Consider the following 25,397-nt stretch of genomic DNA (forward strand, 5'->3'; position numbering starts at 1 on the left):
TCTATACTGGCGTCCCTAGCATTAAGGGGTTCACGTCCGAGAAGCAAGGCACCCCAAAAAAATTCCAACCAAGGACCATCCCCAGGGCATCACACGAAAAGGGAAAAAGGTGATAGTGAAGTATAAAGAAAAGATGTGTAAGTATAAATCAATAAGTGTTAATGAAATGAGAAAGAATTAAAATTACATAAATAATATACAAACAAATAGAAAAGTGATAAAAGTATTCTATGTGAATTAAGTGGTGATGCCATGAGAAAGGCCCAGTCAGAACCCCCCCCGGGGGCCCCACTCCCAAACGCTCACCCCAAAATAATTATTGCTACATAATAGTAGCACCCACTCTGGGTCATATAATTACAATTGATGTACTGCATGATAACAGTACATATAATAGCTGAGAGCTAACTTACCTTGGCGGTACCCCAAAAAACCTCCACATGGCACTATAAGCATCAGCACATCCTCCTAATGCTGACTGCCTTCATGCCTCTCCAAACTTGCAAAAGAAATGGTAGTTGCTCAGATCAGCTTAATTGCATAACACAGGTGCTTGTAAAGGGCGGGGTTTACTCTGAACACAGAAAAAAAGGAGATTTGCCCCCCAGCACACTGCAGCAAAAACAATACTTAAATCCTATATGATAACAGCGATTCAGAGGTATTAGTTACATACATTTGCAAATATATGAATAAGCGCCAGGCCAATCATCAAGGCTCCTCTATACTGGCGTCCCTAGCATTAAGGGGTTCACGTCCGAGAAGCAAGGCACCCCAAAAAAATTCCAACCAAGGACCATCCCCAGGGCATCACACGAAAAGGGAAAAAGGTGATAGTGAAGTATAAAGAAAAGATGTGTAAGTATAAATCAATAAGTGTTAATGAAACGAGAAAGAATTAAAATTACATAAATAATATACAAACAAATAGAAAAGTGATAAAAGTATTCTATGTGAATTAAGTGGTGATGCCATGAGAAACGCCCAGTCCGAACGCCCCGGGGGCCCCACTCCCAAACACTCACCCCAAAATAATTATTGCTACATAATAGTAGCACCCACTCTGGGTCATATAATTACAATTGATGTACTGCATGATAACAGTACATATAATAGCTGAGAGCTAACTTACCTTGGAGGTACCCCAAAAAACCTCCACATGGCACTATAAGCATCAGCACATCCTCCTAATGCTGACTGCCTTCATGCCTCTCCAAACTTGCAAAAGAAATGGTAGTTGCTCAGATCAGCTTAATTGCATAACACAGCTGCTTGTAAAGGGCGGGGTTTACTCTGAACACAGAAAAAAAGGAGATTTGCCCCCCAGCACACTGCAGCAAAAACAATACTTAAATCCTACATGACAACAGCGATTCAGAGGTATTAGTTACATACATTTGCAAATATATGAATAAGCGCCAGGCCAATCGTCAAGGCTCCTCTATACTGGCATCCCTAGCATTAAGGGGTTCACATCCGAGAAGCAAGGCACCCCAAAAAAATTCCAACCAAGCACCATCCCCAGGGCATCACACGAAAAGGGAAAAAGGTGATAGTGAAGTATAAAGAAAAGATGTGTAAGTATAAATCAATAAGTGTTAATGAAATGAGAAAGAATTAAAATTACTTAAATAATATACAAACAAATAGAAAAGTGATAAAAGTATTCTATGTGAATTAAGTGGTGATACCATGAGAAAGGCCCAGTCAGAACCCCCCCAGGGGCCCCACTCCCAAATGCTCACCCCAAAATAATTATTGCTACATAATAGTAGCACCCACTCTGGGTCATATAATTACAATTGATGTACTGCATGATAACAGTACATATAATAGCTGAGAGCTAACTTACCTTGGAGGTACCCCAAAAAACCTCCACATGGCACTATAAGCATCAGCACATCCTCCTAATGCTGACTGCCTTCATGCCTCTCCAAACTTGCAAAAGAAATGGTAGTTGCTCAGATCAGCTTAATTGCATAACACAGGTGCTTGTAAAGGGCGGGGTTTACATTGAACACAGAAAAAAAGGAGATTTGCCCTCCAGCACACTGCAGGAAAAACAATACTTAAATCCTATATGATAACAGCGATTCAGAGGTATTAGTTACATACATTTGCAAATATATGAATAAGCGCCAGGCCAATCGTCAAGGCTCCTCTATACTGGCGTCCCTAGCATTAAGGGGTTCATGTCCGAGAAGCAAGGCACCCCAAAAAAATTCCAACCAAGGACCATCCCCAGTGCATCACACGAAAAGGGAAAAAGGTGATAGTGAAGTATAAAGAAAAGATGTGTAAGTATAAATCAATAAGTGTTAATGAAATGAGAAAGAATTAAAATTACATAAATAATATACAAACAAATAGAAAAGTGATAAAAGTATTCTATGTGAATTAAGTGGTGATGCCATGATAAAGGCCCAGTCAGAACCCCCACGGGGGCCCCACTCCCAAATGCTCACCCCAAAATAATTATTGCTACATAGTAGTAGCACCCACTCTGGGTCATATAATTACAATTGATGTACTGCATGATAACAGTACATATAAAATCTGAGAGCTAACTTACCTTGGAGGTACCCCAAAAAACCTCCACATGGCACTATAAGCATCAGCACATCCTCCTAATGCTGACTGCCTTCATGCCTCTCCAAACTTGCAAAAGAAATGGTAGTTGCTCAGATCAGCTTAATTCCATAACACAGGTGCTTTTAAAGGGCGGGGTTTACTCTGAACACAGAAAAAAAGGAGATTTGCCCCCCAGCACACTGCAGCAAAAACACTACTTAAATCCTACATGATAACAGCGATTCAGAGGTATTAGTTACATACATTTGCAAATATATGAATAAGCACCATGCCAATCGTCAAGGCTCCTCTATACTGGCGTCCCTAGCATTAAGGGGTTCACGTCCGAGAAGCAAGGCACCCCAAAAAAATTACAACCAAGGACCATCCCCAGGGCATCACACGAAAAGGGAAAAAGGTGATAGTGAAGTATAAAGAAAAGATGTGTAAGTATAAATCAATAAGTGTTAATGAAACGAGAAAGAATTAAAATTACATAAATAATATACAAACAAATAGAAAAGTGATAAAAGTATTCTATGTGAATTAAATGTTGATGCCTTGAGAAACGCCCAGTCCGAACCCCCCGGGGGCCCCACTCCCAAACACTCACCCCAAAATAATTATTGCTACATAATAGTAGCACCCACTCTGGGTCATATAATTACAATTGATGTACTGCATGATAACAGTACATATAATAGCTGAGAGCTAACTTACCTTGGAGGTACCCCAAAAAACCTCCACATGGCACTATAAGCATCAGCACATCCTCCTAATGCTGACTGCCTTCATGCCTCTCCAAACTTGCAAAAGAAATGGTAGTTGCTCAGATCAGCTTAATTGCATAACACAGGTGCTTGTAAAGGGTGGGGTTTACTCTGAACACAGAAAAAAAGGAGATTTGCCCCCCAGCACACTGCAGCAAAAACAATACTTAAATCCTACATGATAACAGCGATTCAGAGGTATTAGTTACATACATTTGCAAATATATGAATAAGCGCCAGGCCAATCGTCAAGGCTCCTCTATACTGGCGTCCCTAGCATTAAGGGGTTCACGTCCGAGAGGCAAGGCACCCCAAAAAAATTCCAACCAAGGACCATCCCCAGGGCATCACACGAAAAGGGAAAAAGGTGATAGTGAAGTATAAAGAAAAGATGTGTAAGTATAAATCAATAAGTGTTAATGAAATGAGAAAGAATTAAAATTACATAAATAATATACAAACAAATAGAAAAGTGATAAAAGTATTCTATGTGAATTAAGTGGTGATGCCATGAGAAAGGCCCAGTCAGAACCCCACCCGGGGGCCCCACTCCCAAACGCTCACCCTAAAATAATTATTGCTACATAATAGTAGCACCCACTCTGGGTCATATAATTACAATTGATGTACTGCATGATAACAGTACATATAATAGCTGAGAGCTAACTTACCTTGGAGGTACCCCAAAAAACCTCCACATGGCACTATAAGCATCAGCACATCCTCCTAATGCTGACTGCCTTCATGCCTCTCCAAACTTGCAAAAGAAATGGTAGTTGCTCAGATCAGCTTAATTGCATAACACAGGTGCTTGTAAAGGGTGGGGTTTACTCTGAACACAGAAAAAAAGGAGATTTGCCCCCCAGCACACTGCAGCAAAAACAATACTTAAATCCTACATGATAACAGCGATTCAGAGGTATTAGTTACATACATTTGCAAATATATGAATAAGCGCCAGGCCAATCGTCAAGGCTCCTCTATACTGGCGTCCCTAGCATTAAGGGGTTCACGTCCGAGAGGCAAGGCACCCCAAAAAAATTCCAACCAAGGACCATCCCCAGGGCATCACACGAAAAGGGAAAAAGGTGATAGTGAAGTATAAAGAAAAGATGTGTAAGTATAAATCAATAAGTGTTAATGAAATGAGAAAGAATTAAAATTACATAAATAATATACAAACAAATAGAAAAGTGATAAAAGTATTCTATGTGAATTAAGTGGTGATGCCATGAGAAAGGCCCAGTCAGAACCCCACCCGGGGGCCCCACTCCCAAACGCTCACCCTAAAATAATTATTGCTACATAATAGTAGCACCCACTCTGGGTCATATAATTACAATTGATGTACTGCATGATAACAGTACATATAATAGCTGAGAGCTAACTTACCTTGGAGGTACCCCAAAAAACCTCCACATGGCACTATAAGCATCAGCACATCCTCCTAATGCTGACTGCCTTCATGCCTCTCCAAACTTGCAAAAGAAATGGTAGTTGCTCAGATCAGCTTAATTGCATAACACAGGTGCTTGTAAAGGGCGGGGTTTACTCTGAACACAGAAAAAAAAGGAGATTTGCCCCCCAGCACACTGCAGCAAAAACAATACTTAAATCCTACATGATAACAGCGATTCAGAGGTATTAGTTACATACATTTGCAAATATATGAATAAGCGCCAGGCCAATCGTCAAGGCTCCTCTATACTGGCGTCCCTAGCATTAAGGGGTTCACGTCCGAGAAGCAAGGCACCCCAAAAAAATTCCAACCAAGGACCATCCCCAGTGCATCACTCGAAAAGGGAAAAAGGTGATAGTGAAGTATAAAGAAAAGATGTGTAAGTATAAATCAATAAGTGTTAATGAAATGAGAAAGAATTAAAATTACATAAATAATATACAAACAAATAGAAAAGTGATAAAAGTATTCTATGTGAATTAAGTGGTGATGCCATGAGAAAGGCCCAGTCAGAACCCCCCCCCGGGGGCCCCACTCCCAAATGCTCACCCCAAAATAATTATTGCTACATAATAGTAGCACCCACTCTGGGTCATATAATTACAATTGATGTACTGCATGATAACAGTACATATAAAATCTGAGAGCTAACTTACCTTGGAGGTACCCCAAAAAACCTCCACATGGCACTATAAGCATCAGCACATCCTCCTAATGCTGAATGCCTTCATGCCTCTCCAAACTTGCAAAAGAAATGGTAGTTGCTCAGATCAGCTTAATTGCATAACACAGGTGCTTGTAAAGGGCGGGGTTTACTCTGAACACAGAAAAAAAGGAGATTTGCCCCCCAGCATACTGCAGCAAAAACAATACTTAAATCCTACATGATAACAGCGATTCAGAGGTATTGGTTACATACATTTGCAAATATATGAATAAGCGCCAGGCCAATCGTCAAGGCTCCTCTATACTGGCATCCCTAGCATTAAGGGGTTCACGTCCGAGAAGCAAGGCACCCCAAAAAAATTACAACCAAGGACCATCCCCAGGGCATCACACGAAAAGGGAAAAAGGTGATAGTGAAGTATAAAGAAAAGATGTGTAAGTATAAATCAATAAGTGTTAATGAAATGAGAAAGAATTAAAATTACATAAATAATATACAAACAAATAGAAAAGTGATAAAAGTATTCTATGTGAATTAAGTGGTGATGCCATGAGAAAGGCCCAGTCAGAACCCCCCCGGGGGCCCCACTCCCAAACGCTCACCCCAAAATAATTATTGCTACATAATAGTAGCACCCACTCTGGGTCATATAATTACAATTGATGTACTGCATGATAACAGTACATATAAAAGCTGAGAGCTAACTTACCTTGGAGGTACCCCAAAAAACCTCCACATGGCACTATAAGCATCAGCACATCCTCCTAATGCTGACTGCCTTCATGCCTCTCCAAACTTGCAAAAGAAATGGTAGTTGCTCAGATCAGCTTAATTGCATAACACAGGTGCTTGTAAAGGGCGGGGTTTACTCTGAACACTGAAAAAAAAGGAGATTTGCCCTCCAGCACACTGTAGCAAAAACAATACTTAAATCCTACATGATAACAGCGATTCAGAGGTATTGGTTACATACATTTGCAAATATATGAATAAGCGCCAGGCCAATCGTCAAGGCTCCTCTATACTGGCATCCCTAGCATTAAGGGGTTCACGTCCGAGACGCAAGGCACCCCAAAAAAATTCCAACCAAGGACCATCCCCAGGGCATCACACGAAAAGGGAAAAAGGTGATAGTGAAGTATAAAGAAAAGATGTGTAAGTATAAATCAAGAAGTGTTAATGAAATGAGAAAGAATTAAAATTACATAAATAATATACAAACAAATAGAAAAGTGATAAAAGTATTCTATGTGAATTAAGTGGTGATGCCATGAGAAAGGCCCAGTCAGAACCCCCCCGGGGGCCCCACTCCCAAACGCTCACCCCAAAATAATTATTGCTACATAATAGTAGCACCCACTCTGGGTCATATAATTACAATTGATGTACTGCATGATAACAGTACATATAAAAGCTGAGAGCTAACTTACCTTGGAGGTACCCCAAAAAACCTCCACATGGCACTATAAGCATCAGCACATCCTCCTAATGCTGACTGCCTTCATGCCTCTCCAAACTTGCAAAAGAAATGGTAGTTGCTTAGATCAGCTTAATTGCATAACACAGGTGCTTGTAAAGGGCGGGGTTTACTCTGAACACAGAAAAAAAAGGAGATTCGCCCCCCAGCACACTGTAGCAAAAACAATACTTAAATCCTACATGATAACAGCGATTGAGAGGTATTAGTTACATACATTTGCAAATATATGAATAAGCGCCAGGCCAATCGTCAAGGCTCCTCTATACTGGCATCCCTAGTATTAAGGGGTTCACGTCCGAGAAGCAAGGCACCCCAAAAAAATTCCAACCAAGGACCATCCCCAGGGCATCACACGAAAGGGGAAAAAGGTGATAGTGAAGTATAAAGAAAAGATGTGTAAGTATAAATCAATAAGTGTTAATGAAATGAGAAAGAATTAAAATTACATAAATAATATACAAACAAATAGAAAAGTGATAAAAGTATTCTATGTGAATTAAGTGGTGATGCCATGAGAAAGGCCCAGTCAGAACCCCCCCGGGGGCCCCACTCCCAAACGCAAATGTATGTAACTAATACCTCTGAATCGCTGTTATCATGTAGGATTTAAGTATTGTTTTTGCTGCAGTGTGCTGGGGGGCAAATCCCCTTTTTTTTCTGTGTTCAGAGTAAACCCTGCCCTTTACAAGCACCTGTGTTATGAAATTAAGCTGATCTGAGCACTACCATTTCTTTTGCAAGTTTGGAGAGGCATGAAGGCAGTCAGCATTAGGAGGATGTGCTGATGCTTATAGTGCCATGTGGAGGTTTTTTGGTGTACCTCCAAGGTAAGTTAGCTCTCAGCTTTTATATGTACTGTTATCATGCAGTACATCAATTGTAATTATATGACCCAGAGTGGGTGCTACTATTATGTAGCAATAATTATTTTGGGGTGAGCGTTTGGGAGTGGGGCCCCCGGGGGGGTTCTGACTGGGCCTTTCTCATGGCATCACCACTTAATTCACATAGAATACTTTTATCACTTTTCTATTTGTTTGTATATTATTTATGTAATTTTAATTCTTTCTCATTTCATTAACACTTATTGATTTATACTTACACATCTTTTCTTTATACTTCACTATCACCTTTTTCCCTTTTCGTGTGATGCCCTGGGGATGGTCCTTGGTTGGAATTTTTTTGGGGTGCCTTGCTTCTCGGACGTGAACCCCTTAATGCTAGGGACGCCAGTATAGAGGAGCCTTGACGATTGGCCTGGTGCTTATTCATATATTTGCAAATGTATGTAACTAATACCTCTGAATCGCTGTTATCATGTAGGATTTAAGTATTGTTTTTGCTGCAGTGTGCTGGGGGGCAAATCCCCTTTTTTTTCTGTGTTCAGAGTAAACCCTGCCCTTTACAAGCACCTGTGTTATGAAATTAAGCTGATCTGAGCACTACCATTTCTTTTGCAAGTTTGGAGAGGCATGAAGGCAGTCAGCATTAGGAGGATGTGCTGATGCTTATAGTGCCATGTGGAGGTTTTTTGGTGTACCTCCAAGGTAAGTTAGCTCTCAGCTTTTATATGTACTGTTATCATGCAGTACATCAATTGTAATTATATGACCCAGAGTGGGTGCTACTATTATGTAGCAATAATTATTTTGGGGTGAGCGTTTGGGAGTGGGGCCCCCGGGGGGGTTCTGACTGGGCCTTTCTCATGGCATCACCACTTAATTCACATAGAATACTTTTATCACTTTTCTATTTGTTTGTATATTATTTATGTAATTTTAATTCTTTCTCATTTCATTAACACTTATTGATTTATACTTACACATCTTTTCTTTATACTTCACTATCACCTTTTTCCCTTTTCGTGTGATGCCCTGGGGATGGTCCTTGGTTGGAATTTTTTTGGGGTGCCTTGCTTCTTGGACGTGAACCCCTTAATGCTAGGGACGCCAGTATAGAGGAGCCTTGACGATTGGCCTGGTGCTTATTCATATATTTGCAAATGTATGTAACTAATAACTCTGAATCGCTGTTATCATGTAGGATTTAAGTATTGTTTTTGCTGCAGTGTGCTGGGGGGCAAATCTCCTTTTTTTTCTGTGTTCAGAGTATACCCCGCCCTTTGCAAGCACCTGTGTTATGCAATTAAGATGATCTGAGCAACTACCATTAATTTTTCTAAGAGATTCTGCAAATATGAAACAACTAACAAGTGTGGCTAGACAGTGCCTACGAAAAGCACGATGGAGATCGATGTATGGTCTTGAAAAAGTGGAGTTGGGAATTAGAGGAGGAGACATAAACAACTGCTTAAACAAGAATCAAGATACAGTATATATTCCTTTTAGATAGTTTAACACCGTCTGGCCTAAATGAAGAAATCTATTATTCAGCATTCTTATATATAATATGATATCTGTATATAATATCACTATTCCTTTCATCCATTAGAAATCTATTATAATTATAATAATCTTTCAAACGGGCTCTCAAGACGCACTACTTCATCAAAGCCTTCCAGCTCCCATCCTAACTTGCTGCAACATGCTCCTTCCTCAGTTTACCCCATCTATGTCACACCTGTTTGTCTGTCCCTCCCCTTTAGAATGTAAGCTCTTACGAGCAGGGCCTCTACCCTCTTGTGCTTCTCCTTACTTTACTTTCACCTAATTCTTACCCCCCACCAGGGCACCTAACACCTGGTTGCTTACACTCTGTTCCATATCTAGGTGTTATGGTCACTTATGTATCAATGTATATTATCAATGTTCTTGTCCTATTTTGTACTGTAAGTCAGTTGTCAAATTATTTCTTTATGTACTTTGTAAGGTGCTGCGGAACACTTGTGGCACCATATAAATAAAGGATAATAATAATAATAATAATAATAATAATAATAATCTCAAACTAGATGTGAACCATCTAGATGAGATGGAGGTAGTATATAGTGGATATCTGCAATTTATAACATCACTTATAACATCAGTATGAGAGGAAGGATTAGACATAAGGAAGGTCTTGGATGAGATTTAAGACACATCTATTTTCTCTTATTCTCCTTTTTTTGATAATCTAATTAATGAAGCAAATTATGATTTAGTTTTCTGAGAGACAATGCAGCAATTACAATATCATAATTCTCTTTTTTGCAATATATGGGATTTCAATAGGATATGCACTACCATGGTTAATGGAGGTTGATGGGAGTATGATTTATTAAATTTATTGCATTATTCACAACATTAAATCATTGACATGAACATAATAATTACTAATGGATAATACATCACAATTATAGTTAAGGCTAGTGTATTGTAGGAACAATAACATTAGGATCTAACTCATACACATAAACAAAGTGGTATATAGGTAATATTTTGGATTAAAATTAAATAATATACATGTATAATTGATACACATATAAACTAACTTGAAACGATTTGTAAAAAAAAAATCTTTCTATATATTACACTACTTTTTTCACACAAACCTTACACTTACATAAAAAAATTGATTATTTCTACTGTATTTGATATTTTACTATTATGAACTTTATCATAATATTGTGTTGTCATATTTCTTGTATGTATTATTTTGTATTATTTGTCACCATGAGCACTCCATTTTTCACACACTATTTGTCACTTGTGGGTACACATTTTTCAAATTCCGAATATAAACTATACATGTACATTTAATATATTTAGATATACAATTACAGTATAGACTGTAATTGGTTAATTACAGTATAGACATAATATTGGGGTGTCACATATATTCGGGGCCGGATTATAGAGAGGGAAACAGGGGCGGTCGTCCTGGGGCCCCTACACATAGGGGGCCCCCACACACTGTCCCCGACCCCCTGCCACATCCCCCAGATTAACATTTTTTATTATTTTAACGGAGCCACAGCCTGTGATTAAGCCCCACCCACACTGCATTTGACTCCGCCCCTTCTGCTGCTGCCTCTGGAACCAGTGGAACCAGAAGTAAGCAGTAATATATAATATATAGCTGAATCTGAGTCTTTAGACGTGTGTGTATATATACATGTGTGTCTGTATATATATATATATATATATATATATATATATATACATACACACATATATATATACTGTATATATACTCCATACATATATATATATATATATATATATATATATATACTGTATATATATTCCATAGACAAAAAACTTTACAGTTTCACATGTCCCATTAAGGCTGCTTAGACATGATCTAACAATTCTCAAACCTGTTGAATTTCTGCCACTCAAACTAAAAAAGCAGTGAAATTACGATCATTAAGGCTGACGCCTTAATGGACGTTTTTCTTGCATAATACAGATATGGTATGCCATCACACCCTGTGGTTAACTGCAGATCCAGCACTCTTACAGAGTGGTGGAGCTGCTAATTCATAGAATTGTGTGCTTATTGGAATATACAGTATACATGCAGTCTATGCAACTGAGGTCTGAGCAGTTATGTGGCTCACACATTTCATTCAGTGCCCACAATCTTACCATTCAGTCACCACAATAATCCTACTGGGTTCCAACATCCTTCTAACTCAATACATCTATCTCATTTATTATACACATTCATCTTCCTAATTGCTAAAACTATCATACTCTGTCTATGCATGTACACTAACTTCACCTCCATGCAGCTATAACTTCCCCAATCCCTACAGCTGTGTTCTCCCATTTGTAATAGTCTGCATGCCCTCATCCACACCAATATGTCTTCCACCATGTGCACCGCCCTGTGTTCCTGTATCCATGCCACTGTGTTTCCTTCCATCTGCACCCCTGCTTTGCTCCCAGCTACGTAACTCTGTCTTCTGCTCATCTCTGCCACTCTTTCTTCCTCCATCTGCACCATTCTGTCCCCCCCAACCATGCCACTCTGTCTTTCCCCTCCCATCCGCACCAATCTGTCTTTCCCCAATCCCTATTGTTGTGTGGTCTCTCATTGTGCTAGTCTGTATTCCTCATCCACACCAATCTGTCTTTACCCATCTGCGCTGCTCTATCTTCCCGCATCCATGATACTCTGTATTCCCCATTCATGTTGTTCTGTTCCCCCAAACCGTGAAACTCTGTCTCCCCCCTCCCATGTGCACCACTGTTTTCAACCCTTCTGCCTCACTTTGGCTCGCCCCCACTGTACTGCTTAATCTTCCCCTCTGCACGCCTGTCTGTCTGCCCCATCCACAATGCCCTGTCTTCTCCCCCCATCCACCATACTCTTATCTTATCTGCACAGCTCTATATTCTGTTCAGACCTCAGTTGCATAGACTGAATGTGTGAATTCCAATGAGCACACAATTCTGTGAATAAGCAGCTCCACCATTTTGTGAGTGACATCAGTCTCACTCTGTGAGAGTGCTGAATCTGCAGTTAACCACATGGTGTCATGGCATACCGTATCTGTATTACGCAAGGAACACGTCCATTAAGGCGTCAGCCTTAATGATCGTAATTTCATTGCTTTTTGGAGTTTGAGTGGCAGAAATTCAATAGGTTTGTGAAGTTTCAGATCATGTATAGGCAGTCTTAATGGGATATGCAAAATCATAAGGTTTTTTGTCTATGGAATATCATAGCTTTTTTAAAATGTATTAACTATCAGGGTTTGGATGAGCAAACCGGGCACCTGCAGGGGAGAAGGGCAACAAAATGGTACACTAGCGCAGGTGGAAGAGGGGCCAGCACACAGGTGGTGGTTTGGTAGGTGTAGAGTGCGAGACAGCTACAGGGGCAGCAGCAGCAGTGGTGGTGCAGAGAAGTGGCAGCAGTGCAGTGCAAAGGGGGCATCAGTGGGCGACAGAGGGCTCACTGGTAGTGCACATGCACCTAAGAAAAGAAAATCAATTAGTCACAGATGCACGAACGCAGCAGTGAGATCCTTCTACACATCTATGTTAAACATTGAATGTGTAAAATAAAAAAAGGGTTCCGTCTTCCCCCAAAGCACCAGGCTTTTAACAGCCAGTCCTGATTGTGTTTAAATAAAGGGGAAAAATGATTTAGGGGTCCCCTGTATTTAAGCACAACCAGCACCAGGCTAGTCAGAACCAGCCCTGGTTGCCAAAATACAGGGGACAAATGATGTAGGGGTCCCCAGTATTTAGAGCAACCAGCTCTGGGCTCTGAGCCGTCCCTGGTTCTGGAAATACAGGGGGAAAATATGCGTAGGGTCCCCCTGCATTTACTAGAACCATCACCGGACTCTTTCTAGTAGGGGGGGTAATGCCACAGCCAGGCGAGCCCTTTCACCGGGCCCCCCAGCAGAATCATCACCCCTGACTACTAGTCAGCCCAGGCCGGGGAACACTGGGGAGCTGGGGAGCCCCCTCCTCAGGGCACCCCTGGCCAAGGCCGATAGCCCGGTGCTATCCCTAGCACCTTTGGGCAGTGGGTGCTGGGTTGATTCTGTAAAATGTGGTGCATATGAAAATATAAATATTGTCTTTTGCAGTAGTACTACAGGTCCCAGAATGCATCCCCGCACACTGATACTTGGAGAAAAACAAGTACCAGGAGGTGGGGCATCAAGGGCCCACTGCTACCTATAGTACCCCTGCAAAAGAAATATTAAAATAAAAAAGAAAATTTTTTTTTATATTTTATTTTTCAGAACCTTCACATGGGGGGCGGCAGTCTTTAAGCTCTTTTTCATAGCTGCCACCTCCACCAAGACTTCCACGGTGTCTTCACCTGGAGGCTAGCGGCCTTTAAGCACTTTTTCCTTGCCGCCGCCCATCCAGGCCTGCCCGACGTCTTCTTGCTTCAGCTGGTCTTCTCTCCAGCTACCCGCCCGATGAACTGATTTTATATAAGCCAGCCGATGTGGCGGGGCCATCTTTGCATCTTTGAATTTCCAAAATGGCGCTAAGGCTCGCTCTCTCAGCCAATGAGTGCTCTGCACCGGGATTTCTGAACTGAAATCCTGGGCGGAGCTGTCATTCGGGTAGTAGTGTTCTTAGAGAACACTATTAATGTCCGTGGATCTGTCAAGACCCTGGATTGCCTGAGGACAGATGCACGCATAGGAGGAGGTGAGTATGGAATTTTTATTACAGGTACTCCATAGGATTATCTACTTGGAGAAGAGGACAGAATGGCTACAGGGATACATAGGTGAGTATGTGAGATAGTGTGTGCATGTGTGTGTGCATGTACGTTTTAATAAAATTTTACTTTTCAACGCTGTGTGTGTTCTGTTTTTTTTAATATTGCTTTTGCTGTGGAACTACAGGTACCAGCAGGCTCTTAATGCCCCGCATGCTGATACTTGTGGTTCTCCAAGTACCAGCATGCGGGGGAGGCTTGCTGGGAATTGTAGTTCCACAGCAAAAGCCAATATTTTAACTCTTTACTTGCACCACACTTTATTATTTATTATTATTATCCTTTATTTATATGGCGCCACAAGTGTTCCGCAGCGCCTTACATAATACATAAAACTAATAAGTGAACAAAAAAAACAAAAAACAAACAAGTAACTTACAGTACAGTGAAGGACATTATATACATTGCTGCAATAGTGATTAAACACTCACAATAAGCAGCAGGGAGTTGGCAAAGGCGTGTTAGGTGCCCTTATGAGGAGTAAGGAGTAGAAGAAAGTGTAAGGAGAAGCAAATGAGGGAAGAGGTCCCTGCTTGTGAGAGCTTATATTCTAAAGGGGAGGGGCAGACAGACAGGCGTGACAAAGAAGGGGAAGATAGGGAGGAGAAAGTATTATGTGGGTTAGGATGAGAGCTAGAAGGCCTTGATGAAGTAGTGGGTCTTGAGAGCCCATTTGAAGATATGCAGTGAGGTGGAGATAGGGAGAGGGAGAGAGTTCCAAAGGTAGGGAGCAGCACGTGCAATCAACCCGGCACCCACCACTCCAGGGGTGCAGGGGATAGCCCTGGGCTATCATACTGGGCTTGGGGTGCCCTGGAGATGGGAACCCCTTCACTGGGGGGTTCCCCAGCTACCCAGGGATCCCTGGCCTGGGCTGATTAGTGGTCAGGGGTGATGTTTCAGCTGGGGGGCTGGTGAAAGAGTCCGGTGCTGGTTCTAATAAATACATGGGGACCCTACGCTTTTATCCCCCTGTATTTCCAGAACCAGGGCTGGCTCAGAGCTCAGTGCTGGTTGCACTGAATACGGGGGACCCCTACATCATTTGTCCCCCATATTTTGGTAACCAGTATGGTTCTGACTAGCCTGGTGCTGGTTGTGCGTCATACGGGGCACCACTACATCATTTGTCCCCTGTATTTATTTAGCACAACCAGTACTGGGGCCCCAAAGCCCAGTGCTAGTTGTTTTAGGGGGCCGGGGCCACGCCATTTTTTTTAAACACAAAAGCAGGTATCATGGATCTTCCAGATCTGAGCCTGCATCTGTGTGCTGCTAACTCCCCATGGTCCTAACGCCTGCCCCACTGCTGACCACACGGCTGCCCGCACCGCCGCCGCTAAGGCCCGCTACCATCCCCGGGTCCTGGCCGCAGCTAATGCCCGCTACCCCCCAGTGCCTTTCCCCTGGGTCCCGCTGCTGCTACGCCGGCTTCCTTCCCTCGAGCCCACCACCGCTTAAGCCCACAAAATACAGCCATCTTTGTGCACAAAAGTGAAGCCACAGTGACTACACCTGCTGGAGGCTCCAACTGAGGCTGTGCAACAAGTTGAAATTTCTTATCTATTCAATGGCGCATTCTTGAGGTAATAGTTTAAAAACTGTAACTTTCTAATTTACCTGAACCCCAAAAGCACGTACTCTGGCACAATAGCTACCTAATAAAACACATCCTAGTCTAAATTCGCCCACTACCCTGAGTTATGCCTTCCCAAAAAAACCCCATAGACTACAGCAGAAAAGTGGTCCTAATTGAGAATGTCAGAAAAAAATTACAGTTGGTGCTTTAGATTACTCCCGAATACTCATTTTTTATGTTTGTGCCCTGAAATTTGGCATGCAGCGCCGAGCGAAAAAATCTACTCACCCGTGCCAAATTTCAGCTCGGTACCTCCAATAGCTTTTGAGGTGTAGCCCCTTAAACACCATTGCAGTTTTTTAGATGCAGCCTTAATATAAGTACACGCCAGCATATGGTGGCATTCCTTGCAAGAAGGGATGAGCCTGGTTCATTCTATCTTGCATGGAATGCTGCTGTATGCTGGAATATGTGTAAATATATATATATATATATATATAATGTGTTAAAATATATACTGTACATACATACATATACGCATATGTGTATATATATATGCGTGTGTATATATATATATATATATATATATATATATAATCAGAAAACTCAGCACTCACCATGTTTAAACACTCACAATAATGTATAAATAATGGGGTTTTGGTTCATGGATTGATCAATGCATTTAAGCCTGCAGCCCACATCATGGGACCCCACTTCTCTGCAGGTCCTACACTATCTGTCACACTGATGGAAACCTGGTAGCTGCTATCACATAGTTTAAACTGAAAAAAATGTTACCTGGTTTAAAGCTCACCTGCCAGCTAATGGCCACTTGCACCCCATTCCTTGGAATGGCGAGGGCAGGTCTGCACCCCAGGTGTGGGAGTGGCGAGTGCAGTGGAATTCTGACTTTATATATATATATATATATATATAAACTTTAATTGATAGGGGCCCCAATACGTTTGATGCCCAGGGGCCTCCACAAACCTTAATCTGGCCCTGCATTTCTTGTATGTATTATTTTGTATTATTTGTCACCATGAGCATTCCATTTTTCACACATTATTTGTCACTTGTGGGTACACATTTTTCACATACCGATTATAAAATATACATGTACATTTAATATATTTAGATATACAATTACAGTATAGCCTATAGGTCACAGATTAATTAGGATGTTTAAGTATGTTGTATAGGTACAGAGACATAAATATAATAGTATCAACTTCCCTTTTCGGCTTTTCTAAATTTTGTCTGCTTAAAACGATATAAGCCTATAAGGACCCAGCATTGTATTAACATGAATGCAATGCTATTACTTATTGGAGGGAACTATCTCCTCATATGATAGATGCCGCTAAAGAGTGCTATCAATCTTGGCAGGCGTCGGCTCTATTAGCCTTGAGAAAGCTGACTAAGCGAAATGCACATTGGCATGTGTGCCATGTGCTGTTCTTGTGTTATAAATGTAATATACAGTATGTGTGTGTTATGTCACAGAAGCGTACGGTAATACTATCTGCTGTAATTAAATGATCTACACTATATGCAGAGTGAAGGAGACCACAGTGAATATAGATAGAGGTGAAAGGCGGCACTGGGAGAATACCTGTCCCGGCATCGGCAGTGTGCTGCATTCCTACTGCAAAATAAGACTCCAATGTATGCATATGGTCTCGCTAATATTAACTAAAAAATTGTATGCAGAGCGAAGGAGACCACTTTCAATATAAATAGAAGAGACAGGTGGCACTGTAAGAATACCGGTCCTGACATCAGCAGTGCGCTGTATTTTTACTATAGAATCAGACTCTTATGTATGCATATGGTCTCTCTAAACCAAATATAAAGGTATTAACAGCACAGAGGGAATATCAGCCACTGTGTCTGAGTAGCACAGAGAGAATATTAGACACTGGGTATAAGTATACAGCAGGTTGTATCTGCATATTGAAAAACCTCGCTACATGTTCAATAAAGCCCTATGAACGCATAGAATTATTGGAATCTTGCAATATTAGTCACTGTGTCTAGTAATACAAAGGGAATACTAGCTACTGTGTATAAAGTATATAGCAAATTGCACCTGCATATTAGAGACCTTGCTACATGTTCAATAAAGCCCTATATATTTATAGCATTATTGGATTCTTGAGGTGGGCAAGAAGGAGAAAACAACATCTACCAGTACGTTATAACAAAATTTATATTGTTCTATGCCATATTAGAATTTATGTTGATATTAATTATATTACCAAATATGGCAATATATGTCTGAACTATGATTTAATGATAAAGCCCACACACTAATCCAATTGCATGTGCCATCCTCTAACTATTTGAATGAAGTTTGATCGGAGGAACAAATAAGAGTCATAAATAACTTGATATTGAACTGCAAGTTACAATTAAAATACCCACTATATCATATGAGAACCGAATTCTTGCTAAGATATCTCTATGTTATCGTGTGATAAATATAAAGTAACTTCATTTCACTACAGAATGATATAAAAGGCCCTATTCTTGTAAAAATAACTAGTGTATGGGAGCAAATGACAATCGTCCATTTGCTCTGGAAAATGGGCAAAAATGGTTGTTCAGACAAATTGGTTAAAACACACAAATTTAACCAATTTGAACATTTTTTTTGTCCCTTTTTTCAGTGTTTAAAACCATATGTCATTTGCTCCCATACATTACCAGGTTTTCATTCCAACCAGCCAGATTGGACAGATATCTGACAGAAAATTGGATAGTGGATGCCCAGCTTTAGAATAATTTATTATATACCAATTAATAAGGACGTGGTTTTGGTTTTTTTAATTCTATGTTTTCACATTTTCTAATCTAAATCACTCTATGGGCCATATTCAATTTGGAGCGAAAAGTCAGTTGCTGGACTTTTCGCCGTCATCGCAGGTTTCAGGGTCGAAAACTTATCGCACTTGTCCCCATGTATCCCCATATTCAATTCCAAATTGGCGATAAGGGGACCCAGCGAAACCGAAAATAGCGAATAATCCTGTCATTTTTGGGGAAATTAGCCTGACACCCCCCAAAAGATGCTCTGATTTGGGGTTCACTATGGGTAACCCTGAATAGCCCTGCTAAAGGTATTAGGGGTTTTTAAATGGGCTCAATAGGTGCTATTTAGCATCTTTGAGCTAGTGGTGAAGAATAGTATTTTCCACTGTTTTTTTGGAAAAATAAGTAGTCTCTTCAAATTTGGGGTACATGAAAATGGATGCAAGCATATTTAAAAATCACTAAATTCATGCATTAAAAAGTGCCAAGAACGCACCTTCAGCATTCACAATCAACAAAACACTTCCCTCATACTTGCAGACCCCCCCAAAGGCTACTTCGCTAGTTTTTGAATTTGTACCCCCACTTTGAACTTTTTCACCTACTTTTTCAAAGTGCTTTTTTGCAGTGTTCTTTTTTGTTTCTTTAAGATTTTTTGATGCAGTTAGCGTAAAGGGGGTGTACAAATGGTGCAGAGTGGTTTCTGCCTCTCTGCACCCCCAAAACCGCAATTCTGCACTTTTTTCCGCTGGGTAATCATAGGCGAAACTTTTTCGCCTATTACATTGCTTTTTCGCACCGGCGAAAAGACACTACAATTGAAATCAGGGAAAATGACGTCATCGGCAAAAAAGAGAATGGCTTTTTGCTCCAAATTGAATATTATCTTTTTATATATGTATTTATTTTATATTTTGCTTTATATGACCCTAATGCAAGGGCTTATTATAATGATATAAAAATAGTGATTAAAAAGGCAAAAAATAGCTTTCATACTGTGATTTAATGAGGCCCGAAACTTTTAAAGCATGCTTAATAAAGCTTTGATTATTTTATTCTATTATTTTTGTTCGAGGGATTGAGTGCACCCTATTCCAATTTGATTCCTTCTTCCCCAAGTAAACATGTATATTTGAATCAAAGGGTGGCATCTGTTTTGCACCTATAGAAATATCAAATTTGTATTCTATAGGGATATACTTAGAAATATATTCCTCATTTGTGAATGTGATTTACTAGTATCAACCTGGTGCAGGATTTCTACTTCTATTTTACATATTAGATTCTTGTAGTGACTCTGATTTTTTATCCCCAGTATGAACATTCAGAGGTCACAGTAGAGATCATTCTTCAAGGACAAACACAAAACTACCTCACCGGTAAATAGAAGCCTCCCAGAAGAAGAGGCACTCGGGGTGGTAGGAGGAAGAGCAAACAAACGGATGTATCTCTAGTAAAATACCAAAAAGAAAAAGGAATTTTTAACTTGTCCACACATGAAGTCACTAAAGCTGAGAGCTCTTTTTTTGGTAAGGGTTTAAAATTTGCCCCAACTAACCAGATAAACAGATTTAACACTTTTTTTGTTTTGAACAAATTTACCAGAATTCCCACTTTGAAGAGGCATTTTGCCAGGAAAGATTTCGAAATGGATACTACTACCCACTCAAAATCAGAACTCAACAAAAACTCGAAATATTACCCCTTAGAATCTAAGGGGAATCACATTAAAGTTTTTTACAACTTAGTGAAGAAGGAAGTAGTAGATAAGGATATTCAACCAAAAAAACACTCTAATTTAATGAACTAAAAAAAAAAGGCATTGAATAATCTACAGAAGAACACCAACATTAACCAAGCTGGTTATTTTAAACTAATCGGCATATGAAAAAGAGGCATTATAAATACTGAAAGGATGAATTATCATACAAGGAACTCACACAGAACCCCAGAGCGAATATTATTGATGAATTGAGAATTCTATTAGTATATTACCTGCATAAACAGACATTAGATAAGGATGAATACAGGTTGAGTTTCCCATATCTGAAAATCCAAAAACGGAAATATTCCAAAAACCGGAATATTTCGTGGCATCTGTGATGTCACGACGTGACCTGACGTCATGATGGCACTAGTATAGTGGCCAATGAAGAGCGGCGTTGGCGTGGTCCACATGCCAGGCCACCCCCCGCAGCACCCGCTGGACCCCCAGCGGCAGTCGCTGGACCATTCTGCATCACCCACCAGTCCCCTCATGACGCCCGCCAGACCCTTTCACCTTACCCGCTGGACCCTTCCGCCTCACTCGTCGGACCCCTCACGACACCTGCTTCATCCGCCGGACCACTGCAACATCCACAGCACCCGCGTGACACCTTCTGGACACACCCGCAGCACACGCCGGGCCCCCCATGACACCCGCTGGCCCCCCCCCTGAGGTATTCCAAAAAACATAATAATCCAAAATCCAAAATGCTCCTGGTCCCAAGCATTTCGGATATGGGAGACTCAACCTGTACCAATATCTGATGACGGCTACACCTAGTATACCCATTTTTTATTACCTGCCGAAGATCCATAAGTCTTTGATAGATAAACCAGGTAAACCCATTATTGCAGGGAATGATTCGTTGACCTCACATATGATGGAATATATTGACATATATTTACATATTTTTATGTATGTCTGTGCACTACCTTCTTACCTCAAAGACACTAATAGTGTTTTAAAGATTGTTTCAGATCAACACTGGAAAGACACTTTCCTCTGGATTACAATAGATGTGCAAAGCATATATACATGCATTAGACATGAAAGCGGTATTGAAGCCTGTAGAAAATTCCTGAATAGAGATCAATGCTTATCTATGACCCATAAGAAAGCAATCTGTGATTTTATTAGATTTTTTTTAGGTCACAAATATTTTATATTTCAGGACAATTTTTATTTACAAACATGTGGAACCACAATGGGCACGATATTCGCAACAAGCCTTTGCAAACCTTTTTTTGGGTAGTTGGAAGAGAAGTTAATTATTCTGGGAATCCATTTTTAAACAATGTCAAACTCTATGAGAGATATATAGATGATATTCTGATTATATGGGAAGGGAGTGAAACCCAATTTTTAGACTTTTTTGATTTTATCTCTGCTAACAATTACAACCTAAATTTTATGTACCACACCAGTAAGGAAAGGGTTGAATATCTCAACCTAAATTTGATCACTAGGCTGATGCGCTGCTGTCTCCAGCGGGTAGCGCCGGAGGGGGGAGTTAACGCTCGGTAAAGAGGCGAAGCGGGAAGCGTTATAGCGGCACGTTAAGTGCCGCTATAATACATCTACCCCAGTATGTTATAAAGGACTACATAAATTGCAATTCCACTATGGTTATATATTTGCTTGGACATTCATGTGGCTTAAAATATGTAGGCAAAACCAAAAAACCTTGAAGCTGCGCATACAAGAACATGTTTATAATATTAAAAATAAGATCAAAACACATGCAAATTAGAAACATTTTTTCTAAAAACACAATGCAAATCCAGATGAAATTGCTTTTAAAGCCACTGAACATGTTAGACCTGGTGAAAAAAGGTGGTGACAATTAAAAATAAATGATCAAAAAGAGAGATGTTCTGGATTTTCGAACTATAGATTCTAACCCCCTTATGTTTTAATGACAGCTTTGAAATTGCTCCATTTTTATAGATTTCTGGAGAGTCTTTAAAAAATTTTTTATGAGGATTGTCTTCTTCTTTTTATAGAATTCTTGAGTGTCTTTTTTATAATGATAGTCAGTAGTGTTGCTTTTATGGGGATATTTTTGAACACCTTTTATATACCTATGTATTATATTTTTTATATATTCTTATACCTTATATGCATTCTTACAATTATACATATTAAGTATTTTATAGAAGGGTATATATTAACGTTTCTTTATTTTAATTTGGTCTTAGAGCTTGTTTTTATGGTCAATATTTAATAAAGATACCAGAGGTATGGCTGCTGAGTGAATTCTACCTTGGCTAATCTATATTATTTTTATGTGAAAAGGTCATAAGAAGAATGGAGTGGATATCTAAACATTCGAGTGATGAAACTCCAACAAAATGGCCACCGCATGTTTATTATGAAGACTGAAAGATGGCCGCCGCTCAACTGAATCCTTTAGATACTCGTCTGTAGTGTCCACAGAGGAAAACAGCAGAAGTGACATGACGCAGTGTACCCAGGCCCCACAATCGCTGGGCTACCATTACCCATTGTGCCTACTGTGAGGATATGATGCTGTGCATTCCACCACCGCTATTTTGTGTTTCTTAATCTTTCTAATGCAGTCTGTTTCCTTTCCATGGCATCACCTTTCATGTTAATTATATGTACTTTGTTCTTGTACATTTCTATATGTTTATAAGGACTGTAATTTTAAAGTTTATACATTGAGCCACAGGAAGTGATGTAATGTAATTCAGCAACATGTGGCCTCCATCTTGATCTATTAGCTAGCGCTAAATATGCTTAGTTTGCCTCATGTATACATCCCCTTGATGAAGTCTCTGGCATGAGATGAAATGCATTGGGTCTGTTGTTGCTTCCCCTATGGACAGATAAGCTCTTTTAATACTTGTTTTAATACGTGTGATACCTACTATTTGACCGCTGTTTGGAAATAATAAATGTTACGCATGAAGCTACACTGGAGTTTCTTTTATATATTGTGAACGGGATGTAGTGGGCACCAGTCTCAATTCCAACACTACAATCTTGGCAGGGGATTTAACTTAGGCATCGAAATACCGACGCCTATGTTAATCCCGTCGCCGGGACTCTGACAGGATGCCGGACCAATCGGAGGTAAGTAGCGATGTAGCCAGGGATGGGGGTGTTATGTTTAGGGACCCCCCGGGGGGACTTAGGGTGAAGCACCCACCGGGGAGGGTTAGGGTTAGGTTAGGGAAAAGGGGGGTTAGGTTTAGGCACTAGGGCGGGAGGTTAGGGACCCCATGGGAGGGTTAAGTTTAGGGTGCGGGAGGGGGGGTTAGGTTTAGGCACTAACGGGGGGAGGTTAGGGTTAGGCACTAGGGGGGGAGGTTATGGTTAGGCACCCCTAAAGGAGGGTTATGGGGGGAGAGGGGAGGGTTAGATTACTTACCTGTCAGGATTTGAACCGGCGGCTACACAGCCGCTGGCATTTCAATCCCATTCTATTGTGAACATAATATCATATGCTCCATGGGCTGTACATACAGATGTGTTTTCATACACCTTTCCTTTTTTTCTTCATTTTCCACAAGATGCCGTCATGACTAAGATGCACCACGATGAGTAGCAATTAGATAGATGCCAAAGGTTTTTTTCCTGCAAAAGTATTTGTATAAAGTATCAGATTAAAGTAGCAAATTTTAAGAAATATCACAAGGCGTGGCTAATTCGCAGATTCAAAGGCATGGTACATTTGGCCATATGGCTCGGTTTTAGGAAACGTGTATATGGTACATGTGAGATTATTATGCTTATTTCTTTCATATACTGAACAAATTGATGGTCACGTGATTGAAGATTTTCCCATTGAAGATAAGTTGTGGATCTATTTATTTCTGCACTTTTGGTACTTTATTATTACTTTTACATGGTGGTGCTAGGTACCTGGCAGGTACAGTCTTGATGAAAAGGCTTTAGAGCCTTGCAACGTTGACCGTTTTCTGTACCCATGTATTTGCCTATTTAAACACCGTTTTATCTTCATCACTGAGAGAGACGCCCATACTGGTGTGTCGCTACCTAGCACCACCATAGGAGAAGCACTGTGGTCTATATATATATATATAAAATCAATCCAAGTGACTGGCGTGTTGAAAAAGCAAACCATAGGAAATCTATATCAACTTGTTTAGTAAAATAAGGTGCAAAAATGTGCAATGTCTTCAATGAAGTACTAAGTGGATGAAACATGTTGGGGAGCTGCCTCGTCCTGCCTTATGAACTTAGAGCTGTTTTATCAGATGACCATTTTTTTTTAAATAATTCTTATTACGTTTAAATATGTCATTTCTATTCCTCTGTGTATTTATATGACTGACCAATAGTTATGTGTAAGCTTTTTATGGTATTTATTAAGTACATTATCTGAAAGCTGTATGAAACAACAAAAGGATTGTTTATATATTTTGCACACCACATAGCACTTTTCAGCACTGTTTGCACAATTGTAGATTAACTATCTGCTGCTATAATTAATCTGTGCGGATTTATTGATTTTGATTTTTGTTGATATATGTTTGGCTCTTCTTTTTTAAACATGTGAATAAATTGTTTTAAAGCTATTTCTGGAAGCTAAAACAAATTATTTTATGTACTTTATTTGCACACCACATAGCACTTTTCAGCACTGTTTGCACAATTGTAGATTAACTATCTGCTGCTATAATTAATCTGTGCGGATTTATTGATTTTGATTTTTGTTGATATATGTTTGGCTCTTCTTTTTTAAACATGTGAATAAATTGTTTTAAAGCTATTTCTGGAAGCTAAAACAAATTATTTTATGTACTTTATTTCACTACATATTTATTGATTAATATAGCATGTGTATACATATTGCACATTTTTGTACTTTATTTTACTAAACAAGTTGATATAGATTACCTATGGTTTGTTTTTTCAACACGCCAGTCGCTTGCATTGACTATATGTAAACATAATTTAACCTGTGGGCAATTTACCCAATGTCCTACTTCAGTTAGTCTAGCTGACACCTGATATTTAAAGGGAGTGCGGCTGTGTAATACCCGGCAAAGCCAGGTTTAAGCTCCGCCCCTGCAATTAAGCCCTGCTTCCCAGTGCTGCCGTGATTAAGCCCCGCCTCCCGGTGACATCATCTGTCAATCACCAGGAGGACAGGAGG

Source organism: Taudactylus pleione, unplaced genomic scaffold (genome assembly GCF_031769625.1).
Source record: "Taudactylus pleione unplaced genomic scaffold, aTauple2 ptg000529l, whole genome shotgun sequence".
In the NCBI taxonomy this organism is placed as follows: domain Eukaryota; kingdom Metazoa; phylum Chordata; class Amphibia; order Anura; family Myobatrachidae; genus Taudactylus; species Taudactylus pleione.